Genomic DNA, 13,196 nt, shown 5'->3' with positions numbered 1-13,196 from the left:
ACCAAAAAAAAAAAAAAAAAAAAAAAATAGAATTGTTTTCATAAAGCTATTAGTAAATCTTTGCCTACAGCAGTGATAACCAGAAATATATTCCATTTCTGCAACCCTCTCCATTAATTAACAGAATCCTAGTTTATGGGACTATTAAAATGTCTTTTATTTAAAATGAGCATATTAAATTAGATCACTTCACTTTATAAACATAAAAAGTAAAACGCTGTTTTCGTCCTTCACGCTGTAGTAGTCATTTAGAATAAGGTAACATAATAACATCTGTCTCATACCAAAAAAAAAAAAAAATGTCCGTAAGGAAAGGAAACATTTACTTATTTGCCTTGTGTTTTTATTAGATACTGAACTTTGCAGATGTCACTTTCCATGAATAATTCACCCCAGAATTTGGCCCAACTCCTTATGCACTTTTGTTTCTCAGAACACATTGAAAATTGCATTGCGTGATGACCTAACACATTCACACACGCAGACACGCAAAAATGTAGTGTCAAGTGTACTTAACTGTTTTATAGGAAAACCTAATTCACAGAAGATTTTTTTACAAAGCTTGTATTAACCTAGCAATACTCTTTGTAGAAAAATTAGAAAACACTCCTAAGCAACTAGTCATTTTGTATTTTGCTTTCCATTCCCAAACAATCTTTGACCTCCGATTATACTGAATTGTGCGACCTGTTATGCTACTCAAAGATTATACTGTTCTACTGCAAGTTCCCAATTTCGATATTAAAAGGAATACAAATTCGCTTCCAAGATAGTGATAGTAAAATACACTCACTGTCAATTGATGATTTCCCTAGCTCTAAATGTATTAGACTATAAAAAGAGATATTTCTGATAGCCAGATTAATTATACAGGATGCTTAAATAAATGCAACGTTATTATCTTTGAACTCACATAGTAACCAAACCAAGCCAAAAGATGTTACCAGAATATTTTCTCAGATAGAGGTTAGGTAGCACTTTATGGTGTACAAAAGAATGTGTATAGAATTAATATAGTTTACATAGAGTGCCCTGATGAAGAGCTTATTGTTATCCGCCCCCGCCAAAATTTCCCCGCGCTCATCCACTTACCTTGGTTTTTCTCACTCATGCACGTATAGCCCCTTTCTACACAAAATGCAATGGTCCTCTTTGGCTCAGTTTGTGATATTTATCTCAGATTACAAATAAATGGCAACTGTTTTCTTACAATATTACAGTGTACTAGGAATACTTTCTGTTGTTCTATTTTGGTTTAAATTCTCAGTCTAGCCTCCAGGAAAATCAATTTGGTCTGAGACACATATATTTCCTACTTGAGAAATGCCTACATCTATGCAACCTGTTGGATGGATGGGCCGAAGCCATTTAGGGTTCATGTATTGAGCAGAACCAGTTCTACACTCCTGGACACGCACACTTCTGAAGAGCATGTTTACAGCCTAAAAACTTTCTTTATTTGAAGCCCCAGCACGAGCTGTTCATATTTTAAACAAATTAGTTTACATTTATATTCAGGACAACAGACACTAGAATTGGCTAATGTGTTCCAACAGCATTAAGACAATCTGATAGCAGAATGTGGGTCTAACAGTTATGCTTGAGCCTATGGCTCAAAGCCAGGCCCAGGGCATAATTGATTAATCAATTGCATAGCCCCATAAAAATCATTTCTCATGTTTAAAAATGAAGGAATCCCTAAAAGCACAAAAGATTGTTTGGACATAATGGAAAGAAAATCCTGCTAAATAAAGCCAAATGCTTTCTTTACCAGGAGAAAAAAAAATATTCTAACACCTCATAAAATTGAAAGAAAGATATATTAAAGTCAGTAGAATTTAGCATTTAGAACAGAAAAAGAAAAATATTTAAAAGATGTCAAAATATTATTATTATTAAGCCACACCAAAAGCACTCTGTAAAATAGTAAATACAGCATGATGTCATTTTTTAAAAGAAACAAATGTATAGACCAAACTATTCATGGTGACTGTCTTCAGATAGTATATTGATTATTTTTTGTAACCTACCTATGCTTTCTAAGTTTTTGTATAATAAATAGGTATTCATTTTTAATTTAAAATAGTTTAAATTTTAAAAAGAAATATTGACTGGAGCTAATAGCAGTATATCCTGTAGTAATAACAACAGCAATAACAATGATGGTGATAGGACATACCTAGATATGCTCTGCTTATTCCAATTATGCTTATTTTGTTATGAAAATATTGCTCTAGAGCCCAATTCAATATTCACAATTGGTTGGATATTTCATATTCACACAGTCAATGTACACTGTCAAACTTGATGAATATGGTCCATTTTTTAAAGTGAAGTTTTCGATCTGCTATGATTTACTTCTCATGAGATAGTATCTGTGCTGGGTAACATGCCTCCACCAGAGATCTGACACTGATGATGAAACAAGATTTTTTTCTCTGCTGCCTATTTGCTGAAAGGTTACTTAGCAAATCACTCAATCCATTCATAGATTGAGCAGTTATGTGTCCCAGGCACAGTACCTGAGATACATATGTGCAAGATACAGACACATAAATATCACAAGATTCTGCCTCCTGTGGAGAGATGTTGGGGGAGGGGAAAGAAGATATGGAAACAACTAACTACAATATGGTGTAGTACGTGCTAATAGAACAAAATACAAATTACTAGTGGAATGGTGGGGGAAGACTTTCATCTGGAAAATAAAGACATTCTTTCTTCTGAGTCTATTAAAAACTCATTATGAATACTGGTGCCCACTAGGATCATACCACTTTAGCTCCTATGGATGCATCAAATTAATATACACAATCAGGTATAAAATTCAACTGGGATTTACTGAAATTCTTAAGTGATATCATAATTGGGGTCAGGGAGACCTCTACATCTTCATTAGCACAGTTCTATTGGCAGGTATAATGGGAATAGCCAGGATATTAAGTCACTGTATTATCCTCCTAGGTAATCCTTACTTCCTAGTTTTTCCATGATTCCTTATATGAAAAACCACACCTGGCTAATGCATATTTTAGAGTTTTTTCCCTTGTACAGAGAGGATATCTCTGGCACCCATGAAGGCTAAGACATGAGGCTTAGTGAAATAGATGAGGCCTAAGAAGTGTTCCAATCAGAAAGAAAGTACAATGCAAAGCCACTCGATGAGCATGGTAGAGTCTAAAAAGTGGAGAAGGGGCTTCCCTGGTGGCGCAGTGGTTGAGAGTCCGCCTGCCGATGCAGGGGACGCGGGTTCGTGCCCCGGTCCGGGAAGATCCCACATGCCGCGGAGCGGCTGGGCGCGTGAGCCGTGGCCGCTGAGCCTGCGCGTCCGGAGCCTGTGCTCGGCAACCGGAGAGGCCACAGCAGTGAGAGGCCCGCGTACCGCAAAAAGTAAATAAATAAATAAAAATAAAAAGTGGAGAAGAGTTAGGCAGTAACGGCAGAACCAGATTCCTCATTGTCTAGTCCCTACCACCCCCTAACATCTTGGGAGATCCAAGAACATGAGTTAATGACCCACTTTCTCTGGTATAATTTGAAGGATGGAGAATTTGATTTAATTTGATGGATTTGTCTCTGTGTCTCATCCAATATACCACCAGTATGACGATGCAGCAAGAGGAGAGATATCCCTTGAGAGCCTGAAGGAGCACTTTTCAGAATGGGATGTGCCTGGATCCTATAAGCTGCAAAGAGAGCACACGGAAGTGTCTAGAAGTCTGGCGGAAGTCTGGGTTGGAAGCAAGGGCAGCAGAGCATAGAGACTAGAGACTGCAAGCAAATGGCTGGGCCCACAAACATCAGGTATGGATATCAACATGATTTTTCCAGAAACCACATGGATCAGGGACATGTCAGCAGACCCCAGGGGGCCAGCACAGACTAACTCCCTCACCACAGAGCCTAAGAACAGCGCCCAGAACAAGGACCTGCATTCATAGATGCTCCACTTGCCGCTGCCATGGGATTACACAATCTCCCCCGACCCCCAACATTGAGACATATGACACCATCTTGGGGAAGAGAAGGGAAATGGTTGAGAAATCTGAAAGACTGAACATTTATCCTAAAGAGACTGAGTCATCCAAAAGAAATTATCTAACAGGAAGAGACAGAAATGCAGTTAATTAGCAAGATTAAAGCACCCATCCCCTACCCTTATGCCACTAATAAGCAGAGTTAACAAGCTCAAGAGAAAAATTAAATCATTATCAAAAGATTCCCCCAAGCTTCTGAAAAGCCTATGAGAGGGAATTATACCAAGTAGTAGTCACAGGGCAAATGTCTTTTATCCTATTACACTAACACCCAGCACTCAAAAGCTGGTCTCTTTGAAGCACTGTGACCCTCACTCAGTTGACAACTTGAATTGATCATGGTAGAAGAGAAGAGATGCTCTGTCAGTAAATCTTTGATGTCAATAGAGATCATTTTTTTCATCAGCTGCTTGCTGCTACTTGCTTCACCCTGCAAAGTGGGTAGTCAGTGGTGAGGGTTAGCCACAAATACCTATCCCTGGCTTGGTTTCTCCTATGTTATTACCCGTAGACTCATATTTTGCAATTATTATGAGATGGATAATAAGAAAAAAGTAAAATGTATTCACAAATTGGGTTCATGTTTTGGTAGAGTGTAAAAATTCTGGGTTGGGAGATAGTAGATGGAGTGGTTGATACTATTTCATCACCAACTTTCCAAGTTTTCACATAAGGTCTACCATTCTGGAGAAAGAATGTTGTCAAATGAGTTTGGAATGCTGAGTTAAGTAGAATTAAGCAGACTTCTTAACTGAAGAGCTACCGCTAATAAATCTAATGTGCACAGTGAAATTCCAAAAGGGCTAAATATGCGGTTTCTTAAACTTATTCCAGTAGCCTGCTGCAGCTAGCCGGTACCAGCTCATGAGAGATGTGGGCCTTTCTTCCCAACTCTGAGATATCACTGGGAGTTTGAAATTAGCCATGGTGGGAGCATTTACGACATAGAAACTGACAACACTAATAGGGTGTTTGTTTGTTGGTTTTTCCTAGAGAGCTGGTTCTTAAACATTTACCAGCATACCATCGTCTTAGAAACCGTTTCTTAATAAAACATGTGATAGCACTAGTATACTAGTATCCTATTGCTGCTATAACAAATTACCACAAAGTGAGTGGTTTAAAACAACACAGATATATTACCTTACAGATCTGTAGGTTAGGAGTCTGACACTCAGCTAAAAGGCAAAGGAAGACAAGGTGCCAAATATATAAACAGCAAAACAAAAACAAAAACAAAAAAACATTTTAATAATAAAATCATTTATTTGAGATACAGGGAAACATCAATCAATTTAGGAATCAAAACTTAGGATTGAGAGTATTTAGTCTCACTGGGCTAAAATCAGGGTGTCAGCATTCCTTTCTGGAGGTTCTAGGAGAGAGTATAGTTCCATGCCTCGTTTCCAACTTCTGGAGCCACCTGCATTCCTTAGTTCATGGCCCCATTTCTCCACTGTTAAAGCCATTAACAGCAGGCCAAGTCCTTCTCATGTTTGCACCATTCTGACCTCTTCTGCCTTCCTCTTCCACTTTGAAGGACCCTTGTGATTATACTGGGCCCACTCAGGTAGTCCATGATAATCTCCCTATTTTTGGGTCAGCTGATTAGCAACCTTAATTCCATCTGCAATAATCACTACCCTTTCAATGTAAATCAACATATTCACAGGATCCAAGGATTAGGATATGGATATCTTTGAAGGGTCATTATGTTGCCTAACATGGCTAGTGTTCCAAGGAACACATTTTAAGGAGTCACAAACGTCCTTAAATGGAAAGTGCATTGGGCTACTCACTTTCTAATTTATCTTGCATAAATTATTTATGTTTTTAGAACCTCAGTGAATTGCTCCATGAAATGGGGATAATGTTTTATCTACTTTGAAAAACTGTTTGGCCATAGAAGTGATAATGTCTTAAAAAATGATGAAGCTCTCTACCTATATATATCACTATTATTAATAATAATATAATACAAAGTTTTATTTAAGGTCAAAATAATTTTATAATTTCTAACTCAATCATCCCCTACATGCATATATCCTGAAAAACATGCAGCCATAGGGCTGGCTCTGGCCCCCTGCCAGGAGGAAGGTGTGGAGAAGTAAGGACCTAAGTCACTTTAGATTTTCACTTAAGCCTGGATCTAGATTAGATCTCCCCGAGTCCTTTGAATTAGTGAAAAACCTGGGTAAATGCAGGATCTTCCAGGCTCTTTGGGACTAGATCTGGGCAAATTCCTCGTAATGAGCTACTCTTTCCTCTCCCTCCTACTTCACCTTTGTCAATAACATCCTTAAGCCATAACACAGATAAGTGGGTTGAGGTGGGATAAAGAATGAAAGTCATCTTTAATAATTGCTCCCTTTTAGACACACCTGAACCCCAGATCCTTTCCAGAGGGAGTCATAGAACTAAACACTCTCAGTCCTAGGTGTTGATTGCTAAATTGTTTGATGTTTCTTTGTATCTCAAATAAATGATTTTATTACTTATTAAAAATAATTTTTTTCTGGCTGTTTATATATTTAGCACCTTGTCTTCTTTTGCCTGTATGTGTTGAGGTTACATTACTTAGAATCACTTTCTACTGGCTAATTCACCCATGTATGGATCCTTTGTCTCCCTAATGATTCCCAGCATTCTGGGGGTCTTATTACACATATTGTTTCCTGCACCATCCACCAGCCTTGACAAAGAGTAGATGCACAGCTGGAAAAAAGATTATTAAGGAATGTGCTTTTAAATGAACCATAGATTTTACATGGAAAATAAATCTTAACAAACTATGTATTCATTTGACTGTGTAGAATTTCAAACCATTTTACTCTGCCTTACGGAGAAAAACAAGATCTCTCCAAATGTTTCTGGCAAAACAAGTAGCTGTGAGCTGTTAGTTATCAGCCTCTGATAAACCTGACACTACCCCAGGTTGGTTATATAATCCACCACTCCCTGGTCCTGGAGACGGTTCCACCTTTGGAATCCGTGTCACATTATGCTGCCATCAACAAAACCAGCCAGGCTAGGTGGTGACCTGGGCAGAGCTAAGATTACAAGAACAGGATCACTTTCTGTTTTGTTTTGACTCTATTGTAAGGATTCTAAGTGTCAGAGTTAGAGTCTTTGGTGTTAGGGCTTTTCTGATAACACCATCAGGTCCCAAACTAACTTGTCCTTTCTGGGCTTTATTCCAAGGAGCCAGCAGGGGATTGGTAGCAGCAGCAACATCTTGGCGAAAAGAGTCTTGAACCGGCCTTGGCAGCCAGTTGGGCTTCTGTGGGCCAGTCCTGCCTGTGAACCACTGTGATGGGTGCATTTTCATTCCCTTTGGCTTCATGACAATGACTAAGGCCCTTGGATTTGAAATGTATGAAATGCACTTGCACAAGAAGAAGCAGCAGGCCTTGAAACCTAGAACTGTTTCCACAGGAAATGAGAAAAGAAAATGCTAAAAACAAAAATGTATTAAGTGGAGAGAGAGAGAAATAATTATACAACCTGGGTGAGGCCTCTCTTACAAATTCTTATGAATATTTTGAAAGCAGATATGTACATCTGCCTTTCAGATTCTTCCTTCCACGAGGAAAAAATAACATCCATTGGGACTTTATTTTTCTACTTTTTCCAAAAAGTTTGGCTTAGGTCCTGGGCTCATTCAACAAAGATTGATATGCCTCCAAAATAATAAAGCATAACCAGCATAATATGACTGCTCAATAAAAACAGCTGTGTAGACTTCCAAAGAAACAGTATTGTTTTATGCAAAGTCTTCAGATTTTAAAACAGGTCTAAGAATATCCCCAGGGCACTTCTGGGGAACTCAGGAAACAGGCCTAAGAAGGTGTGGGCTGGTCATGAGATGTCAAGGGCTAGGGCTGCTCAAGGTAATCCGATTCCATTAAAATATAACTGGCACATCCTGGATTCTGCAGAATACACCAAGGCTAGCTGAACGTGAGCCTGGCTTTGATGAAATCTATGGCTTGGTAGCTGGAAGAAGGTGTGGGTTGGCGGAAGGAAATATATTATGTAGGAAATATTTCCAAGCAGTTAGAATTAGACTCAAAGGTTCATTCTGGTCAAAAAGCACACATCTCTGAAACTGGACTTTCAAAATATCTCACCTTTTCTAAAACCTAGAGAGACCACTGGATCGATTCCTCCTACTGTGACTTCTCTACCTCATCACCATGGAACCTGATTCCTCCCCTTCAGATTCACCTTCACCATTGAGCATTCCTTTTTAATATTACCTGGCTCCAATCTTTCATGCATTCTGTACCTAGTTCCATGTTTACATACTATGGGTAGCTTTACATATTGCAAATATACGGTAGCAACAGCCGTACATTTTTGAGAGGGTGCATCTGCTTGTCTACCTTTCTCATAAGATGGTAAATTTGTTTAAGGACGAAGACTGTATTCCTCTCCTTGGAAGGTCCCACATCTTCTTATAAAGCACTTGACAATTTAGCTCTTCATAAATCTCTTTTTCTAATGTTGATCAATATTTATCACAGAAAAGAAGTCTGAGTTCCTTTTTATCATCTAGATCCTAATTTACTGTTTATTTCTATTGCCTTGGGAGACTGACCTAAGAAAACATTGGTGCGATTTATGTAGATCCTAATTTACTCAAATCAACTCTTGTGAGAGAATCTCTGAGAGACTTTCTTTAGGAGTGGTGGTCAGACACATTTAGCGGTAGGAGATGCACTGTCTTAGAGAAAACTGAGCCAGTCGAGTCACACCCTCTCCAAAATCTGATTCTGGCAAGAAGCCCCCCTGAAGGGTTCTAAGAAGTTTTACTCTCAGCATAGATTAGGCATAGTTAATGCTAACATGAATTTAGTGGGAGTCAATATGACACATGTGATTAGTCAGAACTCTGCAAAATTTAGTTCTTCACCTTCTGTTCTCATGTAGGGGAAGGATTTACCACATGTTGAGTGAGAAGAACTGAATGCGCATGAGATAGAGTCCCCAGGGAAGCAAGGAGTAACCAATCTCAGCCTTATCCACAATACTTGTAACAAGGCTTTGTTAGAGGAAAACCATTCCTCCTTTGGCTGTTTTTAAAGCATGGCTGAAATTCTTTGAACCACCCCCCGGCCAAGGGATGGTTCTCCACTTGAATCTGGGTAGCTTTCTGACAGGGTTGAGCAACAGAATAAGCAGAAGTGACACTATGTGATTGCCAAGGCTAGGTCGCAAAAGGCCATGTGGCTTCCGTCTTTTTTGCTGGAACGTACATTCATAAGCCCAGAGCCACCACCTCAGAAGTCTCAGTACTCAGCGGCCACCATGCTCAAGTCACTTGGAAAGCCCATGTGCTGGGCTCTGGTTGGTAGAAGAATCTGAGCCAAGCTTTCAAGTCCTCTCAGCCCAGGGGCCAGACATGTAAGTGGAGAAGCCTCCAGATGGTTGTAGCCTCCAGTGGGGTTTGATTCATGCCCAGTTATTCAACTCTTCCCTGGCTGAGACCTCAGACATGGTAAAGCAGAAACAAGCTATCTCTGCTGTGTCCCTGCTGAATTCGTGACCCACAAAATACATGAGCATAATAAAATATTGTTTGATGCCTTTCTTTTTTCTGCTTTCAGGGAAGATTAAAAAGGCATATCCATTAAGACTATGTCATTTCATTAACTATGAAATCCCTCATTTTCATAATTCAGTGGCAAATATTAAGTTATATGTATCATCAGAAGAATGCACATCTAGTTTATGGTTTCTGATACCAGAAACCACAGTCTGTATATCTTGTTAAATCACTAAAGAAGTTTGTCTCCAGTGGGCAAGTTCATACTACTTGCTTCTTCTTTATTACACCAGAACACAGAGAGGTGCTTTCTTTGAGAAACTTAGCAAAGACTAGTATCCTCACTCGCAGCTGGTATGGCCTGAAGCAGAAATGAAGTGCCAACCCAGCCTCATGGACCATACTCAAGAGATCAGATGTCACAGCCCTTACTCTTGAACAGATAATTCATAGAAATAAACAGCAAAATGTTTATTACTGAAATCACAAAAATTTTAGCAATGCTACTATATTAGCATGCTAATTAGGTAAAACAATATTTTTTATCCAAAGATACTTAGGCTAGAGATTCTCAGAATATTCATACTTTTCAAATATTGGAAGAAACAGTATTTAGAGTGAGAATAAAGGAAAGGTTAAAAATAGGAAAAAGGTAGAGCAAGCTAATAAAAGACAATCCACTAAATAAGAGTACTGAGTTAACTAGTTGAAAACGTTCTGAAAAATAAATTGTATTTATTACCAGGTGTACACTATTTATTTCATTGAATAATTATTTAGTTTCTATTTGTGTAACACAAATGTGTCAAACTTAACAAAACAGGCTACAGGCCAGAATGCAATATATTTCAATATGATTAAAGGACATCTTTATTATGAGGTTTAATAATATTTGCACTAAATAGCAGTGACTTCATTATTGTCGTAATTTCATTGACCATATTTCAGACACCTGGGATTCCTAGTCTTCGGATTTGGCATGATCAAACCAATTAGTCCAGTTATTTTTTATTTTTTTATTTTTTTGCGGTATGCGGGCCTCTCACTGTTGTGGCCCCTCCCACTGCGGAGCACAGGCTCCGGACGCGCAGGCTCAGCAGCCATGGCTCACGGGCCCAGCCGCTCTGCGGCATGTGGGATCTTCCCGGACTGGGGCACGAACCCGTGTCCCCTGCATCGGCAGGCGGACTCTCAACCACTGTGCCACCAGGGAAGCCCTAGTCCAGTTGTTTTAAGAACACAACCAAGAACACCCTAGCATTAATATATATGGAATTATTGCGGGGACGGTCATGACTTGTTAAACTTTAGTCAGCTATTACCCAAATCTGGTTGCTTACATGGACCCCGTTTCTCCTCAGACCCGATTTTGAGATTCCAACTCAATTTCTTGGTTGGTTAAAGTAATTTTAAATCTGACGCATCCATTTAACAGTGAGAAATGGTGAACACATCACTAATTTTTTCACCAAGGAAGAGAGCACACAGGAGGGAGAGATTATACATAGTCAGGTGCTAATGAGACCAAGGGTCCTTTGAGGTCTGGATTGCTCCTGGGCTTCTTTCTAAAATGTAGTCCCCAATACCTTCCCAAGGCTTAGAAAAGCTAACTCATAAATCTCTATTAGCAATAGGGAAGACAGTTGAAGGAGTGTGGGTACATGTGTGCAAATCTATCACTGTTCCTAGAAAAAGTATTCACAACACACTGAGCAATGTCATGAAAAGCAGGACACTTCTCACCAAGAAGATTCATTCTTCATCCCTCCTGCCCGTTTTGCTCTGTAGTTGACAAGACCAAAGTGCTGTAAAGTGAACCATCTACAGGAATTCACCTGGAAGCCAGTAGATTAGCCATCATGTGCCCTAGAAATGCTGGAGAGAGAGCAGTAGATGGCCACAGAGTCTTTTTTCTTTCTAATTCTGAGCATTTCCACTTTGCCTGAGTATCATCTCCTCTGGAAAACTTAACTCTTAGAAATTCAGCTGAAGTTCCTGACATTGTAAATCCAGTCTAGCCGGCAAAGTCTCTGCTTTTGACAGCCTTATTCAATAAAAATGTACTATTTTCTGTGAATTTATAGTACCTCTGTGCTGGCTATATCCAGAGGACCCTTTTTCATTAACGAAACATGCATGCCCTGATGAACCATTGATAATACGCAATTAACCATGTCTCTTAATTTCCTACAAACTAATTGGCGAGTAAGAATTTAAACAGTACTGGACAGGAGTTGGAGAGCACACTGTGAAATATTTTAAGAACAATGTTAAACAGCAAGTTGAGCTACAAAATATGTTTTCTTCTGTTTAAATGCCATGTTATCAAATACTTCCCTACCTATTTTCCTCCCTACTTATATTTTCAGTTCAAAGTTGGTTTGATATCAACCTGTAAGATTAACTACAAACTGACAATTTGCCTTGCTCTAAAATTCATGTGATCCTAAAAATGCCTACTATTATCAAGGCATTTGTAATTATGCCCTTGAAATTTTAATTTGCTAAAACGGCACCTTTATAACCATTTTTCTGTAACCACTTGAATGAATATTCATATATAAAGCTGTATCAGTTCCAGTTAGGCATAGCTGGCAATGAAAATGAAATGTGGATTCATTCATATGGTGAGCATTATTTTATTAGGCTACTTGCCCTGGTTTTAGAGATACCATGCACCATGTATTTAAATTATTCCCTTTTCTCTCAAGAGGATAAATCCTTGATTGAAATAACTTTCTCCTTTTTTCAATCATCTATAAAAGGGAAATAAATGAATTTAGCACTAGGATTAAATTAATGCTGAATGGAGCAGCTTATAACCACTTCTCAAATTTAGTACTGTTCATCAGGAAAAGAGAATACAAAAGAGAAGAATCAGCTGAAGACACATAAAGGGAGAACTGGGCCATGCGTTAATTGCCTAAGGGTCACCTAGGAACTTTGATTAAAAACATTAACATCTTGATGTAACAAATCTACAGGACTTCTTCATCCCTCTCCCCCAAAGCTCCCACAGGCTTTTGGGGGCCTTCTGGTTGCCCTGGTCACAGAAGGTTTTCTTCCTTTAATCAAATCCCCCCTCCCCTACTCCTCAGTCTCCTGCTTTTAAAAAAAAAAAAAAAAAAAAAAGGCTTTGCTCAGAAGACCAGCTCCACTTTTATTGCTCTTTCCTCTGGCCTGTAGCAGCACAGAGCCCATGGCTGGATGGCAGCTGATTCCAGGGTCACACAAGGATTTCCAGGAGAGCTACCTGAAACGGGGACAACAACTCAAAGGCCACTGGCTGAGAAGTTTCTAGGGGATCTGCTTAGGAAACTGTGACTACATATCACAGATATCTGATTCATATTTGTCTTCCATTCTCAAATGTCCTGAAGGTTGAGTCCTTAGTGCTCAGGTCAATAGTAGGAGGGAGGGAGTCTAGTGTGACGGACACCTCAGGAATTGGCTTCCCTCTGGGTCTAGCTCCTCTTGGCAATTTCCAGTTCTCTCTACTGCTCTTTTCTGTGTATGATGTTTATCCTTTTCCCCTTTCTCCTCTATTAAGTTGAACAGTTCTAAAGAGTTACAACTGGGTCCCCTGTTCCTCTTACAACCACAGTGGAGCA

Source organism: Lipotes vexillifer, unplaced genomic scaffold, assembly GCF_000442215.2.
Source record: "Lipotes vexillifer unplaced genomic scaffold, Lipotes_vexillifer_v1.1 scaffold19, whole genome shotgun sequence".
NCBI classification, from domain to species: domain Eukaryota; kingdom Metazoa; phylum Chordata; class Mammalia; order Artiodactyla; family Lipotidae; genus Lipotes; species Lipotes vexillifer.
This window is presented reverse-complemented; position numbering follows the sequence as displayed.